This window comes from Phocoena phocoena, chromosome 10, assembly GCF_963924675.1.
Source record: "Phocoena phocoena chromosome 10, mPhoPho1.1, whole genome shotgun sequence".
Lineage (NCBI taxonomy): Eukaryota > Metazoa > Chordata > Mammalia > Artiodactyla > Phocoenidae > Phocoena > Phocoena phocoena.
Genome location: NC_089228.1, coordinates 64,510,096 through 64,515,573, shown reverse-complemented (window position 1 = coordinate 64,515,573; position 5,478 = coordinate 64,510,096). Strand labels below are relative to the sequence as shown.

Below are 5,478 nucleotides of genomic sequence, written 5' to 3'. Positions count from 1 at the left end.
TGTCCAAAGTTACTTAGTTAGCAAGAGGCAGAACTGGAACATGAACACGGCAGTCTGGCTCCAGAGCTGATGCTATTAAACACCATCTACTCTGTTCCCTGCCACACTGACAAGTATTTCCTGGGATGTGTGTAAACCAGTTTGAAAAGCATGGTTTAAAATAAAGTATGTGTATATTTACCTCCAGCCTTTACTTTCCCGAAGTTATTTCTAAATAACAGGCAGCACTCCCCAACATATAAAAATCTCTTTCAAATCAATAAGAAAAATATTGACAACCAATAGAAAATGAGCAAAGACATAGATTATTTATAGGAAGGGAAATTCAAATAGATTTTCAACCACTTGACTGAAATAGAAATACACTTAATTTCACTAACTTTTAGAAGTAAATTAAAATAACAATGATAGGGGCTTCCCTGGTGGCGCAGTGGTTGAGAGTCTGCCTGCCGATGCAGGGCACACAGGTTCGTGCCCCGGTCCGGGAAGATCCCACATGCCGCGGAGCGGCTGGGCCCATGAGCCATGGCCGCTGGGGCTGCGCGTCCGGAGCCTGTGCTCCGCAACCGGAGAGGCCACAACAGTGAGAGGCCCGCGTACCGCAAAAAAAAAAAAAAAAAAAACAATGACACACTATTTCTTGCCCATCATATAGATACAGATATAGAAGTTTGATAACACTCTCATTTGGCAGGGGCCAGGGAACGAAATTAGTACTGTCCACACGTTGATGGGAGGGTGCACCAGTGCAACCTCTGCAGACAGCAATTTTATAATACCTACTGAAGTTAAATATTTACATATTCTTTAATCTAGTGATTCTCCTTCAAAGAATATACATCTACACTGGACATTTTTGAGAATCTAAGGGAGCACTGTTACAAGTAAGGACTACCCCAGACACCTGCAGGTATGGTCACTCTGACTGTGAATTACATACAAGGTTATTCATTGCAGCACCATGTGTATTGGTAGAATAGTGGAAATAACTCAATTATTCATCAATAGATGAATGTTTACATAAAAGTACCATTATCCCTACAATAGAATGTAACACAATGGTTAAAAAAGGAGGCAACTCTTGTAAATACTGATTTCAAGATATGAAGTGTAAAAAAGCAAGGCAGAGAACAATGAATATGATATACTACTGTTTACGTATTTTTATAGAATATATGCAAATACATGCTTGTATATGAAGACACTGTCTCTGGAAGCTAGCAGATTCAGGTTTGAGGGGCTCTGAAACTTGTACAATTCTGGTGGCCCTTTCTAAGAAAAAGAATACAAAAAGTACAAATACAAAATTCGGTATAAGGCCTGGGGAGGGGCCTAAGCAAGCAAAGGACGCTGATGCAGAAGCATAGTTGGCTTCACAGTAAATTGCCTCTATCTGGAAAGATGCAGGAGAAACCAGTGAAAGAGTTTGGCTCCTGAGAGGTGAACTGGGTGGCTGCAGGACACGAGAAAACAAGCGATGCACCTTTCTCCCTTTGGGATTTTGCAGTATGTTATCTATTCAATAGGAAGAATTCCTTTGTAAATTAATTGCAGTGTCAAACCAATACAATTCCTAAATAACCAGAACAAACAGTAATTTCTCAGAGTAAGATACATTTCTTTCTTTAGAGACTCCCTTCATTTTCAAGACAGAAAAAGAAGATACATACCATTTTTGGTTGGTTGAGCTAAGGATAATAATGCCAACTGTTGTTTTTTAAATACCAGTAGCTTCTTTCCCTCATAAGAAGAAAAGTCTGGACCTTAAAATGGGCCTTAAGGTTTTATTTCTCATATACTGTTGATCATCTTACAGCACCTCCTTGCTCATGTTTCACAGCATCCTGTTCTTCTTTCAGAGATACTCTAGCTTATCTATGAGGAAGTTTATTATAGATGTGACATTCCCTCTTCTCTCTGCCTCTGTTTGCTCTGTATTTTGTTGTTGTTTGTTTTTTGACACAGGCAAAGCCCGTTGTTCTTAGATCTCTGCCTGTCTTGTCCGTCTGTCCATCCACCCGTCCGTTCTCGTATGTATCTGTATATCTCTATGGAAGGGGAAAGGGGGTTTCTCATGTAAAAATCCAAAATATAGTTCTATGAACACCCGTGTACTAGTCAGTCCAAGTGTGGCTATGAAGCCCTAAGCAAGCCTTGGCACACGGGGCCGGACCCTTGGTCTGGGAGGCCATGCCCAGACCTGGGCCTCTAGGAGACTGTGGGGTCCCTGGCTTTGGGGGGCTCAGAGCCCATCAGCAGGGAGATGGTGGGGTCATCGGCATGGTCGTCCTCCTGCGAGGTCCAGGAAGATCCCCCATGCCGCAGAGCGGCTGGGCCCGTGAGCCATGGCCGCTGAGCCTGCGCGTCCAGAGCCTGTGCTCCGCATGGGGAGAGGCCACAACAGTGAGAGGCCCGCGTACGGCAAAAAAAAAAAAAAAAAAAAAAAAAAGATCACCGGCAGACCGCTGCCCCACACGTCCACGGAGCCCGGGTCCAGCAGGAGCTGCTTCCCCAAGTCAGGGCTGCTGCTCTCTGCCTCGCGAGGCCTGGGGGTCTCGCAGGCCAGGCTGCTGTCAAGGTCAGGCAGACTCCCGTTGGGCAATGTCACCGAGGGGCTGAACAGGTCCGGCAGGACACTGGTGTCCACGCTGAAGCCGTGGCTAGTCGGCTTGGTCTGCAGGTCGCCCAGGTTGGAGTCCATGGCGTCCAAGTGGTCCCTGAGCTCGGTCCCCTGGCTGGACTCAAACACGCAGAGAGAAGGAGGGGCAGGGGAAGAAGCGGGCGACCCCAGACATCTGTGGAGCGCGAGTCAAATTGTCCAGGCGGGCTATGCTGAGGTACTTCTGGGAGGGATGGGGTGTGGGGCCGAGGCGGGCAGGGGCGAGAGGGGTCACCCCCTTCCACCTCCGCGTCTATGAAGGGTGTGGCCGAGGCAGCCGGCGCAGGCTCTCCCACAGGATGGAGTCAATGAGGGTGGTTGGGGACAGGGGCGTATCCACCATGGTGGACGGGTGCCCGGGACCAGCATCCTCTGCCCGGGGGCTTCGAGGTGGGCTGGGGGGGCTCCTCCTTGACTCGAACCAGGGTCCTACTGGACAGGGGCCTCTAGTCGTCTATGCTCCTGCCTGGAGAGGCCAAGGGGCTACTGGGGTAGCTCAGTGATGTCAGAGATGAAGGGTCCCGAGCCGGCAACAGCATCTGGGGAACAGAAGCTGCGGCCGCTGTAGGCCATGCCGGAGCCGAGTAGGGGCCCGGGCCGTGGATGTGCTCCAGGGAGTACTGGGCATGGAATAGCTGTCGTACAGCATCAGGGGGATCTTTCTCTTCACCCCCAGGATCTAGTTCCACTGCACCAGCGAGATGAGGAACTGGATGAGCTTGTTGACGACTTGGGCGTGCTTCCGCTGCAGGCCAGCCACCTTCCGCCACAGGGCCTTGTTCTCTTGCTTCACGGTCAGCAGTTTGGAATCCATGCTCTCCTGCTTCCCCCTCATCTGCTGCACGTCGGTCAGCAGCTTGGTGACCCTGTCCTGGGGAATCTTTATGTCCTCGCTCCGCAGAGTGGACACGCTGGTCACTTTCCTCTTGACCAGGGGCTGCTCCTGGCCGCGCAGGAAGCACGGGTGCTGGAACTCGGTGTCGTCCCCCTCTGGCTTGACCAGGCTGCCCTGCTCAATGCGGACCACCTTCCGGAAGCCACACATGTTGAGCTGCCCCACGAAGCTGGCCGTGCTGCTGTGCTTGGAGGACTTAGGTGGCACCTCCTTGGCAGACGGGCCCCGGTTGAGCACGTGGACGCTGCTCCAGCTCGGGCTCCAGAACGTCCGTGTCTTGGTTGCTCACGAAGGTCCACAACTTGGTCAGGAAGACCTGGACGTTGCTGGGCTCCGCCGTGCCCAGGCCCACGGGCAGATCCATCCCGGGCAAGGCGGGAGAGGCGGAGGGAGTGACCACGAGGAGAGACCACGGGCCGGCCGCCACCGCGGGCCGCCCGGATGTGAACCGGACCGGAGCCTGCGGCCCACATGCCTGCCGCCATCTTGCGACGGGTGAGCTCTCGCCGGCGCCGCCCACCGGCCTCTTTTTAACTTTTTATTTTGATTTTTTGTTCATGTCCAAAGTCTCCCTCAAATACAGTATACAGTCCTGACCTGAGCACTCCTATTTAAAAGCAAGACACCCACAAGCTGGTGGGCCACTCTGGAACCTAGGTGGGAACTAGTGGCCTTCAGATAATTGAGTGGGAATCCAGACTTTTAAATTTTTGAAGCATGGAAATTCCCTGGCAGGACAGTGGTTAGGACTCCGCACTTTCCTGCACGCAGAATGGCAAATTTTTTGAATCACATTCAAACGTCAATACCTGTGGGTATTTTTTCTTGAAGGAGTCAGTTGCCTCCTGGGGGGTGAGAGTGGATTGTCAGTCTTCTGGGAACCAAATGGGGAAAGGGGGCTGGTGGTTCACTGCTTGGGATATAGGTCTTCACTAAAGGCCCCTGTGTTCAGTATGGAGCCTGCTCTCTGCTCATTTGGACTCGGTGTCCCCAAGGCCAGAATCTGTCTGGTTTGGCCTTTCCCCAGTCTTCTCTCAGCGTGATGGGCTGGCCTGGGAGTTGCCTGGTTACCAACTGTGGGGGGAATTAACTGCAGGTATCTCAGCTTCTTCAAAAACTTTTAATCCATCCTCTCCTTGCACCTCTGCTTTCACGGGAAACTAGAGCTGTGAAATTCCTACATCTTCCCGAAGTTCTGCCTCAGGAATTGCTTCTTGTTGCCCACAGCTCCTGCGCTCACCCTTAGGTTTTGCTTTTTCGGATTGACAAGGTCAGTAATCACTCTTCTCTCAGCTCCACCAGCTTTCCAATTAAGATGTTGTCTTCTCCTGTCTGATATTGTCTCTTCCCCTGTTCTCTTTGTGCCTTTCTTATCCCATTTCAGGGAGGTTTGCGGCATGAGGTGAGAGGAACTTGAATGTCCAATTCTCAAGATTTAACCAAAAGAGCTTAAAATTTCTTTCAAGTTCAAAGAAATGAAGCACAAATTTGTCCTTGGATCAAGATATATCTTTGTTTGGGGATGGACTACTTCTGTAAACCTTTTGTTTAGCATTGGTTTTTTCATCAATTGATTCAAAAATATTTCCAGTGTCCAGTATACTGCACAGACTGGACAAGACAGTGTTGGTTGCCAGCCTCATAGAGCTTTGATTCCAGTTTCTTTTTGTTTTTTGGGTTTTTTTGCGGTACGCGGGCCTCTCACTGTTGTGGCCTCTCCCGTTGCGGAGCACAGGCTCCGGATGCGCAGGCTCAGCGGCCATGGCTCACGGGCCCAGCCGCTCCGCGGCATGTGGGATCTTCCCAGACCGGGGCACGAACCCGTGTCCCCTGCATCGGCAGGCGGACTCTCAACCATTGCGCCACCAGGGAAGCCTATGATTCCAGTTTTAAGAAAGGAGACCCACAGATAAAGAAGAGAAGA

The 5,478-nt window shown here is 50.6% G+C and overlaps 1 pseudogene; it reads right to left on the bottom strand.

Moving 5' to 3' along the window:
* Positions 1 to 2,208: 2,208 nt before the first annotated feature.
* On the bottom strand, positions 2,209 to 3,918 carry LOC136129292 (heat shock factor protein 1-like; annotated as a pseudogene).
* Positions 3,919 to 5,478: the final 1,560 nt, after the last annotated feature.